The sequence below is a fragment of the Ambystoma mexicanum genome, chromosome 4q (genome assembly GCF_040938575.1).
Source record: "Ambystoma mexicanum isolate Mex_15411 chromosome 4q, UKY_AmexF1_1, whole genome shotgun sequence".
Lineage (NCBI taxonomy): Eukaryota > Metazoa > Chordata > Amphibia > Caudata > Ambystomatidae > Ambystoma > Ambystoma mexicanum.
Window position 1 is genome coordinate 85,222,090 of NC_090928.1, and position 22,594 is coordinate 85,244,683.

Genomic DNA, 22,594 nt, shown 5'->3' on the forward strand with positions numbered 1-22,594 from the left:
TCTCCCATCCCTGGCCTCTTTACAATTTTGGCACAGTTTACACTACCTGGGGGAATGACTCGCTTCCCCTACCCTCTTTCTATCATTTGTACACTTCTTCCCAATGTATACTGTGGGTCCCAAGCCCATAGGATTCTCTGCTGGTGCTGTGGCAGACCTGGTTCACTAACCTGCAAGGTACTGTGACTATGAAGATGACTGATGAATGTTCCTTCTTGTGGGAGTGGGTCCCTGACCCGTATTGCTTCAAATATTATTTTCCCACATTCTTTTTACTGGGCTATTTTATCAGCCCTTCTTCCCAGGGTATATCCACCCTTCTTAACTGGACCAATAGCCTCTCTCTGTCCCCACTGAAAGCTTGTTTTTTTACCTTCAGGGAGCTTTGCTTTGGGCTCTGGTCGGTCCTGGCACTCGCCATTTGTCCTGGCATGCCATCTGCCGACTTCATTCAAGCTACGGCGGCTCTTCATCTGCAGGTTACCTCTAGGTTGCTCTACTGATGCAGACTGCACAGTCCCTCTTCCTCCGGCAGTTATACAGCTACTTGCTAGTAGGAAAAAGGGTCTTTCCACTTCCGACCCTCGAGAGACGCTTCACCTTCTTGCCTCACGTCCCCATCTGCCTTGCTTCTCTCTGCCGCACCGCTGACTTGCTTGTGGCTCCTCAAGGGAGGGACAAACTTTCTCTCGTGTTTTCCCTCTTATGTTTTGAATGTGGCTTGACCAATAGGAACTCGGGAACTACTAAAATGTTCGCTAATGCTTCCACGAGTGCTCTTTATGCTTCTGCATTGCCTCCTCAACCCAGTACCTGTCCTATGGTCCTCCTTTGGGTAGACTCAACTCTTCCTTGTACCAGTACGTATGATTTTGGCTACATGACACATGTTAATCGGGTTACAAGGCAAGATGATTAGGTGAGTGGGATTGGAGTGGAGTATAAACCAATCTCCTTGGATAGTCATCCCTGCTCCCACAGGGGTGGGGCGTCCCTATCCAATGTGATCCTACCACCCCAGGGGGCCTATTGGGTAGTGGCTCACCTCCCTGGCCGCATGGGAAGGGGCTTCCTCTCGGAGAAAAATGACAACATCCAAGGATTCCACTGTGGAGTGCACTCATCTAGAGAGATTGTAATCGTGTACTGCATTTTTTTAGTATCAGGCATGTGAATCCAGATGGGACTCATGTTACCATGCATAATAGTGAATAATGCAGACAATCACTTGCAGTCTTGGTTGTGCACATATTGGTGACGGGAGCCGCCCTGGTGGCCATCATTACAACACATTCCGTTACTGACTACCTGCTCTTAGCAAAAGCGTAATTGTGGCACAGTCTTCACCTCTCCTCCAAACCTATATATTGAACAAAGCATAGGTGCGTTTGAAACCCCTTCACACAGAGGGTAACACACAGAGTGGATTTCCCATGGTGCTTTTTGTGGGCAACCAGAAACAACATAGTTCTGGTGGGTAAAAATCTGCAGGAAGTTTGTTTCTTTGGTTTTCCATATTATAATGATGGTCTAGGTAGGTAGCTGCAAAGATACATAATCCATCGTGGCAGCCCATTGCATGTCAAATATTGTAATTTTATGTACAAGAAAAACATGCTGTGATCTAGTGTTGCCATTTTATACATATACCCAGATACTGGAATCAAATGCCATTGTTTGTTTTTGTTTGTTATTTATTAAGTGGAAGCAATGTCATAAACACAGTATCAGGGTGCCAAATGAATACTAAAAACATCAGCTGAGAAATATTATATAAACTAAAGACAGATGATAAATACGTAAATAATAATTCATGAAGTGCAGGCCCCCAGCAACAGTTAATTCTGACATTCAGATATTATAGCAAAGGGAATCAGATACTCTGGAGTACAAAAAGGACTTCTGGTGTTGTTTTTTTTCAATTTGTTTAAGGCGCTAATTGGCACTGACTCTTAAATGTTTGGCAGAAAATTGCACGGGCCATTCCAGTCTAAGAAATAATTGTTTCCACACTTATAAATCTTATTGCACCAGGTAATTTTAGCTAGGGTCCTATACCTGATCTTAAAGATCTACAAAGTGTAGAAAGTGCAGCCAAACCTGAAAGTTAAGAAGATGTGACACCATGGACCAAGCAGCAAATCTACTTACACTGCATTAATACATAGTTGAATTGCACCAAACCAAAGACAACTCTGGTGGCCCTATTTTAAATCGCTTGCAGCATACCTTAAGGTAGGTTTCATAGATGTTTAGATACATCATGACACACTAATGAATGATGGAAGGAGCGACTGCTGGCATTTATACTTTCTGATGAGGGACACTCAACATGGAGCAGAACGTGGACAAGGGAAAGTGAACACAATATGAAATCTTGGCAACTGCCTGCACTTGATCTCCAAATGTTAAAACCTTATCAATGCTCAATCCCTATGTATAGCAGTCTAAGCACTGATGTCATATGCTGCCATAATGTGCCAATATTGTGCAATTATATTCCCTGATATGGCAATTATATGCAAATATACCAGGCAAGAAGTAATGCTGTTTATTAGAGCCGGGTGAGAACAAATCAATCAGAACAGTGGAACAGGACTGGTTGATGAGAGCTGACAAATTAGCACACAGTGAACATCATTCTTATACTGCAAATACAATGTTCATGGTGTTGGTAATGGTGTGGTAATGTTTATTGTTAAAGCGCCTATACACAAGGCAATTGTTTCAAGGCGCTCAGGAGGTAGGGAACAGGGGAAAGAAACAACAGCCATTCAGATCCCTTGAGTTTCTGAACGATAACAAGTCTGCCAAGGCAGAGTACGTGCATATAATACAATTAACAGTGTAGATAACAACAAATAGGACTGACAACGATTCTGTACTTCTTCCAAGAGCATAGAGGCGCCACTGCGCAGGAAGGGAGACAGGGAGGAAAAGTTAGACGATCTTCAGGGCATGGTACGTTCAGATCATGCAAGTGCATAGATGCTGCAGGAGGGGGGGGAGGAGGACAAGTGTGGGGGGAATCCCAATGCACCCAGTTGGTCAGGAACGGGGTTAGCACTGAGTGATGCCTTTCTCAATGGGTAATTGACAGAGTGCAGTAGCAGTGAGGCAAGTGCAGGCCCTGAGGCAAGTGCTGGAAGACTGGAGAGGGTGCTGGGGAACTGTGAGACCCTGAGGTAGTCCTGCCAGCCAGTCTGTATGCTGTGTGGAAAAGGAGGGAGATAGGGATAGAGCGGAGAGAGAGGTCAGCAGGGTAGAGGGAGAGAGAAGGAAGAGGAGCAGAGGAATGTCTTAAGGAGTTTCCGGAACTTAAGATCAGGCTCAAGGCGGAGGGTGGCAGAGAGGAAATTTCAGAGAGAGGCCACTGCTGAGGATAAAGATCTCCCTCCAAATCTCTGCTTAGAAAACTGGCTCACTCAGAGAAGGAAATTATGCAATTTAACAAGGGGGGTCCTGGGAGTCACTCAGAGAAGGTTGGAGGTAGATGAGCGGATGGCTCGGGGGGACTGTATTTAGTAAGGCAACAGTAAAGATAGGTGGGTCCCAGGCACAAGAAAGCCTCGTGGACAATGCAGAGGGTCTTGAACTTGATCCTGACAGCAACGGGGAGCCAGTGGAGGGATTTCATCATCGGAGAGATGCGGTCCCTGGGCTTGAGGCAAAGGATAAGTCGTGTGGTTCTGTTCTGGGTGAGTCGCAGAAGGTGCAGAGCAGAGGAAGGGAGGTTGAGAAAGAGGCTGTTGCAGTAGTGAAGCCTTGGAAGAACCAGCGCTCTGGAGACAGTGAGCCTCTGGGGGAAGGTGAGAAAAGCAAAAGTACCTCTGAGGAGGTGCAGCTGGTAGTTGGACTTTTTAGAGATGTCTGAAATGTGAGTGGAGAAGGAGAGAGTGGAGTCAAAGATGACCCCAAACTTTTTTGCCTTGCATGAGGGTGCAGGTGCAGGGCCAAGGGAGGCCAGCCAGAGTGAGAGTGGGAAAGCGGGAGTAGGAGTCTTAATGCGAACGATCTCAGTCTCTTAGGCAGAGGTCGTTTGCAGCACACCATGACTGAATTGCAGACAGACAGTCAGATATGAGTGAGGGGGAGGAGGTGGCTCAGGGTAGCCTGAAGGAGAGTTGCGTGTCATCCGCATAACACTGGAAGTTAGAGGTGAAAACTGGCAATGGCGCATGCCAGGGCGGCCATGTAGACACTCAAGAACCAGGGAGAGAGGTTAGACCCCTGGGGGACGCCACAGGTTGGAAGAGTGATAGTGGAGAGAAAGGGTCCAAGTTCGACCTGGGATGGGCAGTCAGACAGGAAGGAGGTGCCATGCCAGAGCCTGACCAGTGATTCGTAGGGTGTCACGGAGATGTGCAATCATGATGTTGTGGTTTACTGTGTCAAAGGCAAAGGTCAAGAAGAATCAGGACAGAGGGAGTGTTAACGTCAAGATTTGAGAGCAGGTCCTCACGGGTGTACAAAAGAGCAGTTTCTGTGCAAGTAAGACCAGACAAAACATTTTGACAGACCACACAATTTCCCATAAATTTGGCCACTCACTCCAGTAAATTTGGTACATAGCACCCTTCATTTATTTCTACTGCTATATTCTCTTTGGATACTTGGGCAGGAAAGTGCACCTGTTCTAGTGCTAAACCATAGCTTTGTTTTTGGGCATCATAGGCTTCCCCATGCTATTCTGTCTTCAGATCAAGTTGGTTGGTGAAAGGAAAAAACCTCTCTGTATCCATAAGTCGTTTTCCTCCTTTGGAGCCTCTCCTTGCAGCTTTATAATCTGACCAATTGGTATTGTATTGAAACGTTCCTCCTTCTCTTTCTCCTGACCCTTCATCTCTCCTGCCACCATCATTTGTGTTTTCCCTTTCCCCTAGGGGTATAAGCTCATGCTTCCCTCAGGTAAATAGGCTGCTTCTTTGGCTGCTCTATCAGCCATTTCATTCCCTAAAGTTATTCAGTCCTGCTCACCTGTATGGGCAGCACATTTTATTATGGCTGCCACCACTGGAAGTTTTAGTGGTTCAATCAATTGCTCGAGCAGTTCTGCATGTTGTACCGGGGACCCGTCACTTCTCCTGAACCCCCACTGCACCAATCCTGAATGTATTGTAGATGTTACATAGGTAGAATCCGAAAATATGTTGGCAGTATACCCTTCCATCATGTTTAATGCACTGATCATCGCTGCTAACACAGCTGGGTAAACGTGGCTGGGACAGTATTACACATTTCTCATTCCTGAAGCACACTATTGCAGCTCCAGTATGTCTCCTTCCAGTGACGGGCCCTATACTTGATGACCCATGAATCTAAACCATGTCTGCCCCTTCTATTTCTTCTTCTTTGACCTGTATGTTCCCTACCATTCTATCCATATGTGTTGCACAATCATGCATATAGTCCCCTTCTTCTGCAGGTTCTGATATGAATGCCGCCGGATTTACCTCACGACACCTCATTATATCGATGACTGCGTTTTTCATTATCACCTTGTACCCCAATGCCCTCTGTGTCATCAGTGTTCTTTCTGATTTTTCTGATACAGTTAATAATTAATGTTCCATGTACAGTACTACGGGGCACCCCATGGTGATTGCCACTGATTGCCGCTGCCTTCTCTATTGCAAATGCTCCAGCTGCGAGAACATGTTCACAGGGGAAGTGTCCCTGCATCACAAGTTCCAAAATCCCAGCCCACTGTAATAAGCCAATGGCTTGTGCCCCTGTGGCTTCTTTTACGTGAGAACCACCGTCATCACTAAGCCATCGGAGTGGGAGAACAAGTACAATTTCTCTTTATAGTTAGGGGTGGCCAACACTGGCGCATGGGCAAATGATTCTTTTAGTTTTGTGAAACTTTCTTTCATTTCTGATGTCCATTTGATCTCCCTCTTCTCCTTCACTTCTTCTTTATTTATTTATTTTGGATTTGTATAGCGCACTACAACCCTTGAGCAACGAGGCGCTGTAAGAAGACTAAAAGTAGGCTTGCTTCAGGGTTACAGGTGAGCGGCCCCAGTTAGATACAATTGCTTATTTACAGCACAGTACATGGTATGAAAGCAATAGAGGGCATGGAGCACAAAACAGGTTAGAATGGGAGGCTGTCATACAAAGAGGCAGATTTTTAGTGCCTTACGGAAGGCTGTATGAGATTCGATCACTCTGATTTGGGCTGGGAGGGTGTTCCAGTATGTCACTGCCATGGTTGGGAAGCTGGTGCCACCAGCTTGGACTCTGCGTGTGGTAGGGACAATGATGCGATTGGTGTAAGCAGACCTGGACGATCTAGAGGAAGTTTGTCTGATGATCCATTGGGCTAGATAGGGGGAGCTAATCCATGCAGACATTTATGTGTGAATGCCAGTGTTTTAAAGACAATCCTTTCTTTGACCGGAAGCCAGTGCACTTGTCCTCTGACACCAGAGATATGTTCCCTGCGTGAGATTCCAGTTGCGGTCCTTAGTGTGTTATTTTGTGCCAGCTGAAGTTTAGCCAGGCTTTTTTGGGATGTTCCAACAAAAAGGGCATTGCAATAGTCAAGCCTAGAGCCAATTATGGCCCTAGCAATAGTGAGGGAGTTTTCTTGTGATAGGAATGGCCTGACTGCGTTGATTAGTTTTGAGTGATAGGCTGCTGATGACGCAATAGCATTGACCTGCCTCTCCATGGTCAGGCTGGGTTCAAGGTATACGCCCAGAGATTTGATTACTTGTGACACAGTGATGTGTATGTTGTCTATAGTGAATGAGCAGTACTGCTTGTCCAATTTGCCCAGAGTTGTTGTGGTTCCAATTAGCAAGAGTTCCGTTTTTTCACTGTTGAGACAAAGCCAATTTTCAGCCATCCAGGATTGAATAGTGGAGTAGATGAGGTTGAGGGTGTTCATATCCGAGGGATAGTCACCGGTCGAGGTATGAGCACCTGGGTGTCATCTGCATAGTTGGTATATGAGATGCCCATGGCGTCGAGGATTTGAAATAGGGGCCTGGTGAAGAGGTTGTAGAGAGTAGGGGCTATGCAGGATCCTTGAGGGACAACACAGATGATTGGACTGGGAGTAGCGCTTGCGGAATCCGAGAACACCTTGATGACTCTACCTTTGAGAAAAGATGATATCCATTGACAGGCCTTTGGGGAGAAATTGGCTGTGGAAGATAGGTGGTGACGAAGTGTTTTATGGTCAACCAGATCGAAGGCCGCTGTGAGGTTTAGAAGAAGGAGAGCTGGCTTGCCTATGTCTCTCAGGTCATCCATTTGGTTTTTAAGATCATGTAATGCTGATTCAGTGCCATGGCATGGACGGAATCTGGACTAGCGTAGTCCCAAAGGTTGGTGGTCTTCCAAGAATTTCTGCACTTGCAGGTAAGCTGCTTTGTCCAGTATCTTTAGCAGGAAGGGGGCGGTGGTTTATTCATTAAGGCCCTGATGTAAAGGTTTTGTGTATGTGGAGTAGTCAAGAGTAATACACCCTACAGTAATTGCATAACCCCAGAAACTTTTGCATTTCCTTCACTGTGCCAACACGTGCTGTTAAGTGAATTACCTCTACCCTCTCTTGTGTTATCCTGTACCGCTCAATTGATATTATTTGTCCCAGGTACACAGCCTCCTCCTGGCAGTATTGTAGTTTTGCCTTGCCCACCTTGTATCCCTTCTCTGCTATTCGTGTTAAGAGGTGTACCGAGTCAGCCCTTTGGTTTTTAAGATCAAGTAATGCTGATTCAGTGCCATGCCGTGGATGGAATCCGGACTAGCGTAGTCCCAAAGGTTGGTGGTCTTCCAAGAATTTCTGCACTTGCAGGTAAGGTGCTTTGTCCAGTATCTTTAGCAGGAAGGGGGCGGTGGTTTATTCCTTAAGGGCCTGATGTAAAGGTTTTGTGTATGTGGAGTAGTCAAGAGTAATTCACCCTACAGTAATTGCATAACCCCAGAAACCTTTGCATTTCCTTCACTGTGCTGTTAAATGAATTACCTCTACCCTCTCTTGTGTTATCCTGTGCCGCTCAATTGATATTATTTGTCCCAGGTACACAGCCTCCTCCTGGCAGTATTGTAGTTTTGCCTTGCCCACTTTGTATCCCTTCTCTGCTATTCGTGTTAAGAGGTGTACCGAGTCAGCCCTTCACTCTTCCTCAGTTTCACTTCATATCAGGAAATCATCAACATACTGGATCACTGTGCTTGGAATTTGCAAATTGCTGAGGTCCATTTGGATCACTCTGTTGAAAATGCTCAGTGACTCACAATACCCTTGGACAGTGTAGTGTGTTTGAATCGGGTGCCCCGATACATGAATGCTGTCAGGTATCTTGAATCAGGGTGCAATGGAATGGAGAAGAAGGCATTTTTCAAGTCAATGACTGTTAAGTATGTTGCCTTGGCTGAGATGTTGCACAGTATTGTAGTGGGGTTCAGTACCAAGTAAAATTCTGCATAAACTACATTGTTAAGAGGGCATAAATCCTGAATAAATCTCCATGACCCACCTTTTGATTTCTTTATTGGGTATATAGCTGTGTTGTATTCCGATGAGAATGCCTGTTTGATGCGCTGCTGCCAAAGTGTGTGTAGCGTAGAGTATATTCCTTCATCTGCTTCTCTGGACAATGGGTATTGTTTTGCCTGGTGTAACAGTGCCCCTTCCTTCAATTTTATCTTCACTGCCCCCACTAATTCCAGTAAACCTACATCATGGGTCCCTTTGGTCCATCATTTCTCTGGGATCCTTTTTGAGATCTTCATCTGTGTGGTTGCTCCCTATTCTCACCAGGTTTGTCAGTATTGGCACCTGCTTTTCTACTACTTTGACTGGTCATGATATCTGCAACTGGAATACCATCTCTCCCTCTTCCTCCTCATCAGAGAACAGCTGTAAATCCATTACTCCTGTTACGGTCAGTGTTGGGTATATGCATAGCACTGTGAGCCATTCCATGTTGTCATTCTGTGTCCCACATGGGATCACAATGTATTTGCGTATCACTACCTCCTCTAGCTGCAGTACGAGTGTGGTTTGTTTTATGTCATCCTTCTGGCACTGTGGTCTGAACAGGAATTCTGATGCCAGTCGTAACATTTTCTCTCGTATTCCTGTTACCCATCCCAGAGGTATCCTGACCCATACAAAAACATGCTTGGGTACATGGGTTGGCCTTGTATTGTGCTCTGAGCGTGTGCCGCTAGATGGAATGTGCCCACTCGTGTGTAGTAAATGCCTGCCATTATGTACACCATCCCTTTCTCCGCGAATGATATTGTGGTGTTCAGCTTGCTGAGCAAGTCTCTCCCCAGTATATTGATTGGGGTGTCTTTGGAATACAGTAGTGGCACTATGATGTGCTGTGTCCCTATTGTGAGTGGCACATCTTTTGTTACTGGAACCATCACCACCACCTCTAAGTAGCAGGGGTGTGCTGGCCTATAGGGAACTCTCGAGATTTCCCGGTGGGTCTCTGCACCCTGGGCCTCTTTTGAGTGGTATTTCCAAATGTTCTCATAGGAAAAGCATTGGGCTTGCTGAAAATGTGTCATATGGGGCCACTTTTAACTTTATTTCCAGGGCCTCTTTTGACCCCCAGTAATTATTTCCAGGGCCTCTCGTAGTTCCCAGTCCAGCCCTGCTGAGTAGCCCTGCATACCCATCACCTTGTTTGACACTGGGAATCCCCCTTCCCTTATACAGGATTTGGTTGTTCCTGTATGTATGAGAAATGAGAATTCTCTTGGTCCTATTTTCACTGCTACCTCGGGTTCCTCTTTGAGGCCAGCAGTTACTGCTAGGACTGGACACACCTAGGCATTCTGCTGGCCCCCCAATTGTTGCAGGCTGTCTTGTGGGAAAGGAAAAGGATTTCCCCCGACAACACTGACCCCATTGTAGTGGGGCACCATGTTCTGTCCTAACAACACTGTACTTCCTGCAGTTACAGCTAGGTTTGTGTCAAAGCTGGGGGTGCTATTTCATCGCCTCTAGGCCCCCTGAGCACTTGTGGTGGTCCCTGCTGCAGGGGCATCCTTCCCTGTTGCAGCTGGGCTGGAAGAGGCTGCATCTGCTGCCACTGTCGCTGAGCTGTGGCATACTCGTGTTCCTGTGCCATTTGTACTGCCTGTGCCTGTGCTTGTTGCGCAAAAGGACAGGTGCCCGCTAGCTGCTCCATGTTCTGCATATGAAGCCTGGCCCAAAGGCCTTATATCCTGCCCCTCTATGTCCTCCTCATTTTCCTTGTTATTAGTACCCCTCCCCATTGGAACAATACCCCAGGCATATACCCATGCACGCAACCCATTGCTGGGGCATGGTCCCCATAGGTAAACCTTCCTGTTGGGTAGGTGTCACTGCAGCAGCGCTGGGCTCAAGCAATACCCCTTTCATTGTATACTTCCCCAGTATCTTTTGTACCCGTTTGTTTTCTGCTTTTGCAGCATATTTGGCCGCCTGCCTCTCGCTCTCCTGTTTTCATTTACAGTAGTGTACTATTGTTGCCTGTATCTCTGGACACCCCGTTCTATTCCTGCAATCTTGTCTAATGATGCCTGGACATCTGTCGGCAGCCCCTTGACCAATATGTTTTAAAACAAGGGTAGAGAATCGTCCCAGGACCTTCACATCTCCTCTGGCCAGAGATCCTGCACCTATTCTATATAGTATGTAGCTCATTGTCATTCCTCATGTTATGAGCTATTACTATCTCCAAGTCGTAGCTATCAGGTTACATGTTTCTCAGAACTTCCCATATGTGTGCTTGACAGTTAATGAAGGGAGATCCATTGTGGGAGTTAGTGCTTAATTACACGACCTTGTACCTCACCTGCTCCCATATTTTGTCCCCTTGTTCTCCTATTATGGCAACAAATAAAATTCAAATGTCCCCTATGGCCAGTGTCACCCCTGCCGTCTTTTGCTCAAGCACCTATATCCATTTGCTGGTCCCTGCCACAAGTGAGGGCAGAGTGCATATTAGATTGGCCCGGTCCATTGTCTGCCATGGTACGTAATGTGAGTCCCCTCTCCCTTTCTGTAACAGCAGCATTTTCCTCATCCCGTGCCCTATTCGCCCTCCGCCTTTGGTGGCCTGGATTAGACCAATTTTTATCTTTCCCTTTCTACTGCAGAGGAAAGCTGACCAGTCCCTTCCACTTGCGTCGCTGTCCTGTCATCTTCTTTATTTCCTCACCCTTCTCCTGTCTTTATCAGGTGTCCACTCGCCACCTTCTCCATCCCTCCACGCTCCCTCATCTGAGGCTGCACTACATTTTTCCCCTACTTCTACCTTCTCCTTATTGCCTTCTTCCTCTTCGTTGTCTAGTGTGAATTTTATCCTTCCTGGCAACCATCCCCCTTTTCCCTTTTATTCTTCAGTGCACTTCCTCTTCTATCACCCTTTCTGCTCAATTGAATAGTGCATCCACCTGCTGATGTGTATTCTTTTCAATGTCTGCTAAGTATATCCTCTCCCCCTTTTGTGTGCCTCCTCCCTCTCTGTTTCACCGTCCCTATTTTCTTCTGGTGTCTCTTTGTCCCCTTCTGTGTTTTCCTGCTGTGGGTTTGTATACCCCGCTGTGGGCTGCAATGTCGGGTATATACCATAGGGCGGGGATGGAGACCTTGATCTGGCCCTTCTATTGTCCCCTCTCCTTCTTTCTTCACTTATTCCCCTTTTCTTTCTTCGTACAATTTCCAGAGCCCCAATATATTTTGCCTATTTTTCAACTTGGTGCCCTTGTTTTGTGTTAAAAAATGCAAAATGTTTTCTATTATTCTACTATCGAACGTTCCTTCTCTGGGCCACGCATAGAAACAGTGTCCTTCTGGGCCTACCGAAAATGATACTTTAAAATGTTGTTGCAATAATTTTCTGCACATGTGATCGAGGGTTGCTGTTGGTACTCTTGTTCAGAGAGGAATTGCCATAACATTTCGGTGCTGGACTGCCCATGTTGTTGGGACAAAGACTGATATGCAAATGGATATTTCCCATCTGTGAAAGGTACAGTGAGCAAAAAGCGTGTGCTGCAAACTCTCATCTCAGAACTTGTTATCATGCCATGTTCCTTCTGGAGAGGAGCGCCTGCTACCTTTTTTAAAAAAATATTTGTAAGGAACTTGGGGTTGGTCACCCTGAGTTACCTGGGGGCAACCAGACGTGGACTCCCTGCTCACTGTGCTCAGAGAGGCGCAGCTTCACCTCACTGATGAGGCACAAGGCTGAAACACGTGTATGGGGTTGCTGTTGGTACTCTTGTTCAGAGAGGAATTGCCGTAGCATTTCGGTGCTGCACTGCCCATGTGGGCGGAACAAAGACTGATATGCAAATGGATATTTCCCATCTGTGAAAGGTACAGTGAGCAAAAAGCATGTGCTGCAAACTCTCATCTCAGAACTGGTTGTCATGCCATGTTCCTACTGTAGAGGAGCGCTTGCTGCCTTTTTTTTAAACATGTGATTGAGGGGGCAAGCTAGATAGGCCATTTCATTCTGCCATCTGGCTTCCCTTCTTCTGTGTCCCAATTATCCTAGGCACCCTTGCGGTTTCTCTTTGTATACCCTTTCCCCTACAACACCCCCCTCACTCCGCACTGCCCTCCCCCTTTGTTCACTCTGACCTTCTCGACCGGCCCACCCACGCACTCTCACTCGTCACATTGGCCTTCTCCTCAGGCCCGTCCACTCACTCCATGTTAGTAACCAATGGCCCTCTTCATGGGCTCACCTCCTCCCTATGTTAGTATAGATAAGTGCTGAGTCCCTCCCACTTCTTTTGCACGCTTACCGCTAAAATGCCTAGCACACTATTATACACAAGGTACCTCTTGATGTTGATCCCTCCAGCATGAATCAATACCATGTGACAATACAAGCAACACTATCTCACACATGCGCGTCCCTCTCTATACACCTAAACAAAAATAAAATTACACTAGTCTTCCCCAAAAGAAGCAACAATACAATCGCTGGTACTATGACCCACTCCTGTCTAACGGGGTCCACATCGTACTAAGCACCCCTCCAGTTGAAATGCAGGCTTGCCCACACCCATGTCCACTCCCTATAGGCCACCACGTTCTAAAACATCATATTACTACGAACAATTGTCCTCCCACCTGAGGATAAGTCCGAAACACCATAAAATTCTGTCCCTCCCCCAATACTTTCTTGCACGGTTACACTCAAGTCCTAGAGATCCTTGAGTCCCCTCAGCACCGAGCCTCCATACAGGCTCACCCCTCCCCTTGAGCGTGGGTAGCACTCAGGACCAGGCAGGACTTTGTGAACTCATATTATGACATCGTCGTGATGTAACTGCAATACAAAACTGGCCTGCGAGCCAGTGTTCGTTGAACTGTGCCTGGAAGTCACTCCATGTACTATTCCCTGATAGGTTGTTGGCTGTTATAAACCACAGTTGAACTTGCTGCCTGTCTGGACTTGCGTTCTCTTTGGGAAAGGTAAGGAGTTAGGCCTTCCATGAGTTTGTTGTTTGCGAACTCCTAGCAACCACCCTGCTTGCCTGTGAGTCCTCCCTAACAATGATCTGAAGCAATCCAAATATATATTTATATTAATGCCATGTAGCCTTGTATTGGTTTCCCTAGCCATGGCTCTGTTCCATTTGCTACTCTGACAAACTTTTAAATCATGCTTAAATATAAACATAACGTTCTAAGAAGGTTTAGAATCCTGTAGCAATGCTGTGCCTGCCTTGTTGACAAGGAAGCATATATGGCCTCTGTCATTGTGTCTTCATCTTAAAAGCCTAATACATCATTGTTAGGCCAGGGAAGTGTTCCGGAGTGTGGCACCTCTAGTCATTTCTTAGCTTGGAGGTTTGGAGGTTTGGTATGGTGAAAGCTAAGCAGGTGTTGGAGCCTGTACTTTGATTTGGTATTTCGCAGGTGGCAGAGAATTAAGACTGATAGTATTCATTTTACAACCCCAATCCCCACCCTTTCAAATGCAAGGGGAGGGTTCTTTGACATCTCACTCTGCCCACCGAGTTCATCATTGATGGTCCAAGATGTAGAACACTAAGGTAGAAGGATTTCTTCAAGAAAAGCAAAACTGAACATGAAATTGTGTTTCCTTTTTAGCAGATAGCAAGATTATTGAATGTTATCTGAGCATATCTGAAAATGTGTGAGAATGTGTTAAAATCAATAGCTTTTATTGGTTTGCCGTGTCTTATGAGTAAACCCAGGGCCTGATTCACAGAAGCGTTTTGTGATGGTGCGATCCCATTGAAAAGCGATCTATGAAAAAGTCTCTCAGTTTCTACATTATCAAGACTTCTTAAACCAGATCTGACTGTAAATAGACCTTTTCTTGCAGTCCACCTCCAGATGGTAATGCCATACCCATGTGTTTCTAATGCATTCCCACACATTATAACTTGGTTAGTGTGAGGTGACTTTTCATTGTTCTTCTCTCTCTCTGTAGTATCCTTGCTTTTGATAGCAACATTATTAAACAATGTTGCCATTCTAAAATCTTATAGAGGTGTCAGAGAGGGCAGCAATGTATTCCCCTACAAAGAAAACGAGGATAAAATCAGCAGTCGATTCTCAAAATATGCGGTTGTGGTTGTTAGTGCCATTAAGTCATCAAAAGCATTGAATTAGCAGACATGATACTAGACAACATTTTCTATCACTCAGTGATGCAACATGAAATCTCATATGACTTTTGACAGTATGACACCACCGGAAGTGAAAGCAGAAGATCTGTGGCACTGAGGCCATCAATGCAAGTGGAAATATGTAGCAGAGAATTGTAAGGGTGCAGAAGGAGGACACTGACAAACAGGTGGCATAGTGATTGTTATAGACTTTTATTCACCAAGAAAGCCTAACTTTCCCTATCTCTATGAGGTGTTTCCCTACCTCAACTCAAGTGCTAATGGGCCTGTCAAAATGTCCTTGTAAATTAAAGAGTCCACAATCATGTGTCAAAGTCTCAAATCTCAGATCTCAAATTCTGGCCCTTACACTTATAACTAAACTAGAAGTTTGCGTCAATGTTCTTGGTCCAGGAGAATGACTCTTTTCTCCTGGAATAGGTATCACAGTTACTGGTTCTGATGTGCCTTACATGTTCTTTACCCGGGGGAATGACTCCATCTATGGGTTATAGTTCCATTGGCTAGGTGGTATCTTTCCCAGGTTGCAATCCCTTTTGAAGGCACAAAACAAAGTTCCTGGTTGTAATGCTAAAAAGTGGTAAAGTTCTCAGTTCAAACTCAAAAGGTAAAGTTCCAGCTCAAACAACAACATTCCTTATCACCCAGAGTTGTTTCCTCACAATTGGGTTACTGGAGAATGCCTCCCTTCTCCAGGTATCTTTTTCTCAGGGTTTTTACAATGCCAGGGGAATGACTCCCTTCCCCTGACCTGCCTTGGCTTTGTTCACACACTTGTGCCATTTAATTTCATAGTTCATAACACCAGGGGGAATGTCTCCCTTCACCTAGCCATATCTCAGGCTTACATCACAGTTCACAATACCAGGGAGATTATCTCCCATCCCTGGCCTCTTTACAATTTTGGCACAGTTTACACTACCTGGGGGAATGACTTGCTTCCGCTACCCTCTTTCTATCATTTGGACACTTCTTCCCAATGTATAATGTGGGTCCCAAGCCCATAGGATTCTCTGCTGGTGCTGTGGCAGACCCGGTTTTCTAACCTGCCAGGTACTTTGACTATGAAGATGACTGATGAACATTCCTTCTTGTGGGAGTGGGTCCGTGACCCATACTGCTTCAAATATTATTTTCCCACATTCTTTTTCCTGGGCTATTTTATCAGCCCTTCTTCCCAGGGTATCTCCACCCTTCTTATCTGGACCAATAGCCTCTCTTTGTCCCCACTGAAAAGCATTTTTTGCCCCTACCTTCAGGGAGCTTTGCTGTGGGCTCTGGTGGGTCCTGGGACTCGCCATTTGTCCTGGCATGCCATCTGCTGACTTCATTCCCGCTACGGCCGCTCTTCATCTGCAGGTTACCTCTAGGCTGCTCTACTGATGCAGACTGCACAGTCCCTCTTCCTCCGGCAGTTATACAGCTACTTGCCAGTAGGAAAAGGGGTCTTTCCACTTCCGACCCTCAAGAGACGCTTCACCTTCTCGCCTCACGTCCCCATCTGCCTTGCTTCTCTCTGCCGCACCGCTGACTTGCTTGTGGCTCCTCAAGGGAGGGACAAACTTTCTCTTTGTTTTCCTTTTTATGTTTTGAATATGGCTTGACCAATAGGAAACCGGGAGCCACTAAAATGTTCACTAATGCTTCTACGAGTGCTCTTTATGCTTCTGCATTGCCTCCTCAACCCAGTACCTGTCCTATGGTCCTCCGTTGGGTAGAATCGACTCTTCCTTGTCCCAGTACGTATGATTTTGGCTACATGACACATGTAAATCGGGTTACACGGCAAGGGGATTAGGTGAGTGGGATTGGAGTGGAGTATACACCAATCTCCTTGGATAGTCATCCCTGCTCCCACAGGGGTGGGGGGTCCCTATCCAATATGATCCTACAACCCCCAGGGGGCCTATTGGGTAGTGGCTTCACCTCCCTGGCCTCATGGGAAGGGGCTACCTCTCGGGGAGAAGTGACAATATCCAAGAAATTCCACTGTGGAGTGCACTTATCTAGAGAGATTGTAATCGTGTACTGCATTTTTTTAGTATCAGGTTTGTGAATCCAGATGGGACCCAGGTTACCATGCATAATACTGAATAATACAGACAATCACTTGCAGTCTTGGTTGTGCACATATTGGTGATGGGAGCCACCCTGGTGGCCATCATTACAACACATTCCGAACTGACTACCTGCTCTTAGCAAAAGCGTAATTGTGGCACAGTCTTCACCTCTCCTCCAAACCTATATACTGAACAAAGCATAGATGCGCTTGAAACCCCTTCACACAGAGGGTAACACACAGAGTGGATTTCCCATGGTACTTCTTGTGGGCAACTAGAAACAAAATAGTTCTGGTGGGTAAAAATCTGCAGGAAGTTTGTTTCTTTGGTTTTCCATATTATAATGATGGTCTATGTAGGTAGCTGCAATGATAAATAATCCATCGTGGCAGCCCATTGCATGTCAAATATTGCAATTTTATGCACAAGAAAAACATGCTGTGATCTAGTGTTGCCATTTTATACATATACCCAGATACTGGAATCAAATGCCATTGTTTGTTTTTGTTTGTTATTTATTAAGTGGAAGCAATGTCATAAACACAGTATCAGGGTGCCAAATTAGTACTAAAAACATCAGCTGAGAAATATTATATAAACTAAAGATAGATGATAATTACATAAATAATAATTCATGAAGTGCAGGCCCCCACCCCAGCAACAGGTAATTCTGACATTCAGATATTAGAGAAAAGGGAATCAGATACTCTGGAGTACAAAAAGGACTTTAGGTGTTTGTTTTTTTCAATTTATTTAAGGCGCTAATTGGCACTGACTCTTAAATGTTTGGCAGAAAATTGCACGGGGCCATTCCAGTCTAAGAAATAATTGTTTCCATACTTATAAACCTTATTGCAGCAGGTAACTTTAGTTAGGGTCCTATACCTGATCTTAAAGATCTACAAAGTGTAGAAAGTGCAGCCAAACCTGAAAGTTAAGAAGATGTGACACCATGGACCAAGCAGCAAATCTACTTACACTGCATTAATACATAGTTGAATTGCACCAAACCAAAGACAACTCTGGTGGCCCTATTTTAAATCGCTTGCAGCATACTTTAAGGTAGGTTTCATAGATGTTTAGATACATCATGACACACTAATGAATGATGGAAGGAGCCACTGCTGGCATTCAGACTTTCTGATGAGGGACACTCAACATGGAGCAGAACGTGGACAGGGGAAAGTGAACACAATATGAAATCTTGGCAACTGCCTGCACTTGATATCCAAATGTTAAAACCTTATCAATGCTCAATCCCTATGTATAGCAGTCTAAGCACTGATGTCATATGCTGCCATAATGTGCCAATATTGTGCAATTATATTCCCTGATATGGCAATTATATGCAAATATACCAGGCAAGAAGTACTGTTGTTTATTAGAGCCGGGCGAGATCAAATCAATCAGAACAGTGGAACAGGACTGGTTGATGAGAGCTGACAAACTAGCACACAGTGAACATCATTCCTATACTGCAAATACAATGTTCATGGTGTTGTTAATGGTATGGTAATGTTTATTTTTAAAGCGCCTATACACAAGGCAATTGTTTTAAGGCGCTCAAGGAGGTAGGGAACAGGGGAGAGAAACAACAGCCATTCAGATCGCTTGGTTTCTGAATGATCCCCAGTCTGCCAAGGCAGAGTAAGTGCATATAATCCAATTAACAGTGTAGATAGCAACAAATAGGACTGACAACGATTCTGTAGTTTTTCCAAGAGCATAGAGGCGCCACCGCGCAGGAAGGGAGATAGGGAGGAAAAGTTAGACGATCTTCAGGGCATGCTACGTTCGGATCATGCAAGTGCATAGATGGTGCAGGAGAGGGGAGGGAGAGGAGGACAAGTGTGGGGGGGGAATCCCAATGCACCCAGTTGGTCAGGAACTGGGTTAGCACTGAGAGATGCCTTTCTCAATGGGTAATTGACCGAGTGCAGTAGCAGTGAGGCAAGTGCAGGCCCTGAGGCAAGTGCTGGAAGACTGGAGAGGGTGCCGGGGAACTGTGAGACTCTGAGGTACTCCTGCCGGCCCGTCGGTATGCTCTGTGGAAAAGGAAGGAGATAGGGATAGAGCGGAGAGAGAGGTTTGCAAGGTAGAGGGAGAGAGAAGGAAGAGGAGCAGAGGAATATCTTAAGGAGTTTCCGGAACCTAAGATCAGGCTCAAGACGGAGGGTGGCAGGGAGGAGATTTCAGAGAGAGGCCACTGCTGAGGATGAAGATCTCCCTCCAAATCTCTGCTTAGAAAACTGGCTCACTCAGAGAAGGTTGGAGGTAGATGAGCGGATGGCTCGGGGGGGACAGTATTTAGGAAGGCAACAGTAAAGATAGGTGGGTCCCAGGCACAAGAAAGCCCCGTGGACAATGCAGAGGGTCTTTAACTTGATCCTGGCAGCAACGGGGAGCCAGTGGAGGGAATTCATCATCGGAGAGATGCGGTCCCTGGGCTTGAGGCAAAGGATAAGTCTTGTGGTTCTGTTCTGGGTGAGTTGCAGAAGGCGCAGAGCAGAGGAAGGGAGGTTGAGAAAGAGGCTGTTGCAGTAGTCAAGCTTTGAGAGAACCAGTGCTCTGGAGACAGTGAGCCTCTGGGGGAAGGTGAGAAAAGAAAGGGTACCTCTGAGGAGGTGCAGCTAGTAATTGGACTTTTTAGAGGTGTCAGAAATGTGAGTGGAGGAGAGAGTGGAGTCGAAGATGACCCCAAACCTTTTTGCCTCGCATGTGGGTGCAGGCACAAGGCCAAGGGAGGCCAGCCAGAGTGAGAGTGGGAAAGCGGGAGCAGGAGTCTTAATGAGAACGATCTTAGTCTCTTAGGCAGAGGTCGTATGCAGCACACCATGACTGAATTGCAGACAGTCAGATATGAGTGAGGGGGAGGCGGTGGATCAGGGTAGCTTGAAGGAGAGTTGCGTGTCATCCGCATAACACTGGAAAAACTGGCAATGGCACATGCCAGGACAGTCATGTAGACACTGAAGAACCAGGGGGAGAGGTTAGAGCCCTGGGGGATGCCGCAGGTTGGAAGAGTGATAGTGGAGAGAAAGGGTCCAAGTTCGACCTGGGATGGGCAGTCAGACAGGAAGGAGGATAACCACAACAGAGCCTGACCAGTGATTCGTAGGGTGTCACGGAGACGTGCAATCATGATGTTGTGGTTTACTGTGTCAAAGGCAAAGGAGAGGTCAAGAAGAATCAGGACAGAGGGAGTGTTAGTCTCAAGATTTGAGAGCTGGTCCTCACGGGTGTTCAAAAGATCAGTTTCTGTGCAACATAGTCGATATGCACAGTTCCCTTCACAGTCCTTAAAATAAGACCAGACAAAACATTTTGACAGACCAAACAATTTTCCATAAATTTGGCCACTCACTCCAGTAAATTTGGTACATAGCACCCTTCATTTAGTTCTACTGCTATATTCTCTTTGGATACTTGGGCAGGAAAGTGCACCTGTTCTAGTGCTAAACCATAGCTTTGTTTCTGGGCATCACAGGCTTCCCCATGCTATTCTGTCTTCAGATCAAGTCGGTTGGTGAAAGGAAACACCCTTTCTGTATCCATAAGTCGTTTTCCTCCTTTGGGGCCTCTCCTTGCAGCTTTATAATCTGACCAATTGGTATTGTATTGAAACGTTCCTCCTTCTCTTTCTCCTGACCCTTCATCTCTCCTACCGCCATCATTTGTGTTTTCCCTTTCCCCCCTGGGTATAGTCTCATGCTTCCCTCAGGTAAATAGGCTGCTTCTTTGGCTGCTCTGTCAGCCATTTCATTCCCTAAAGTGATTCGGTCCTGCTTACCTTTATGGGCGGCACATTTTATTATGGCTGCCACAATTGGAAGTTTTAGTGGTTCAATCAATTGCTCGAGCAGTTCTGCATGTTTTACCGGGGACCCGTCACTTCTCCTGAACCCCCACTGCACCAATCCTGAATGTATTGTAGATGTTACAAAGGTAGAATCCGAAAATATGTTGGCTGCATACCCTTCCATCATGTTTAATGCACTGATCATTGCTTCTAACACAGCTGGGTAAACGCGGCTCGGACACTATTACACATTTCTCATTCCTGAAGCACACTATTGCAGCTCCAATATGTCTCCTTCCAGTGTCGGGCCCTATACTTGATGACCCATGAATCTAAACCATGTCTGCCCCTTCTATTTCTTCTTCTTTGACCTGTATGTTCCCTTCCATTCTATCCATATGTGTTGCACAATCATGCATATAGTCCCCTTCTTCTGCAGGTTCTGCTATGAATACCGCCGGATTTACCTCACAACACCTCATTATATCGATGACTGCGTTTCTCATTATCACCTTGTATCCCAATGCCCTCTGTGTCATCAGTGTTCTTTCTGATTTTTATGATACAGCAAATAATTAATGTTCTATGTACAGTACTACGGGGCACCCCATGGTGATTGCCGCTGCCTTCTCTATTGCAAATAGTGCAGCTGCGTGCACGTGTTCTCAAGGGAAGTGTCCCTGCATCACAGGTTCCAAAATCCCAGCCCACTGTAATAAGCCAATGGCTTGTGCCCCTGTGGCTTCTTTTGCGTGAGGACCACCGTCATCACTAAGCCATCGGAGTGGGAGAACAAGTACAATTTCTCTTTATAGTTAGGGGTGGACAACACTGGCGCATGAGCCAATGATTGTTTTAGTTTTGTGAAACTTTCTTTCATTTCTGATGTCCATTTGAACTCCCTCTTCTCCTTCACTTCTTATTTATTTATTTATTTTGGATTTGTATAGCGCACTACAACCCTTGGGCAACGAGGTGCTGTAAGAAGACTGAAAGTAGGCTTGCTTCAGGGTTACAGGTGAGCAGCCCCAGTTAGATACAATTGCTTATTTACAGTACAGTAAATGGTATGAAAGCGACAGAGGGCATGGAGCACAAAACAGGTTAGAATGAGAGGCTGTCATACAAAGAGGCTGATTTTTAGCACCTTACGGAAGGCTGTATGAGATTCGATCACTCTGATTTGGGCTGGGAGGGTCTTCCAGTATGTCGATGCCTTGGTTGGAAAGCTGGTGCCACCAGCTCGGACTCTGTGAGTGGTAGGGACAATGATGCGATTGGTGTAAGCAGACCTGGACGGTCTAGAGGAAGTTTGTCTGATGATCCATTGGGCTAGATAGGGGGAGCTAATCCATGCAGACATTTATGTGTGAATGCCAGTGTTTTAAAGACAATCCTTTCTATGACCGGAAGCCAGTGCACTTGTCCTCTGACACCAGAGATATGCCCCTGCGTGAGATGCCAGTGCACTCCTTAGCATGTTATTTCGAGCCAGCTGAAGTTTAGCCAGGTTTTTTGGGATGTTCCAACAAAAGGGGCATTGCAATAGTCAAGCCTAGAGCCAATTATGGCCCTAGCAATAGTGAGGCAGTTTTCATGTGATAGGAATGGCCTGACTGCGTTGATTAGTTTTGAGTGATAGGCTGCTGACGACGCAATAGCATTGACCTGCCTCTCCATGGTCAGGCTGGGTTCAAGGTATACGCCCAGAGTTTTGATTACTTGTGACACAGTGCTGTGTATGTTGTCTATAGTGAATGAGCAGTTCTGCTTGTCCAATTTGCCCAGAGTTGTTGTGGTTCCAATTAGCAAGAGTTCCGTTTTTTCACTGTTGAGACAAAGCCAATTTTCAGCCATCCATGATTGAATAGGGGAGTAGATGAGGTTGAGGGTGTTCATATCCGAGGGATAGTCACCGGTCAGAGGTATGAGCACCTGGGTGTCATCTGCATAGTTGGTATATGAGATGCCCATGGCGTCGAGGATTTGAAATAGGGGCCTGGTGAAGAGGTTGTAGAGAGTAAGGGCTATGCAGGATCCTTGAGGGACAACACAGATGATTGGACTGGGAGTAGCGCTCGCGGAATCC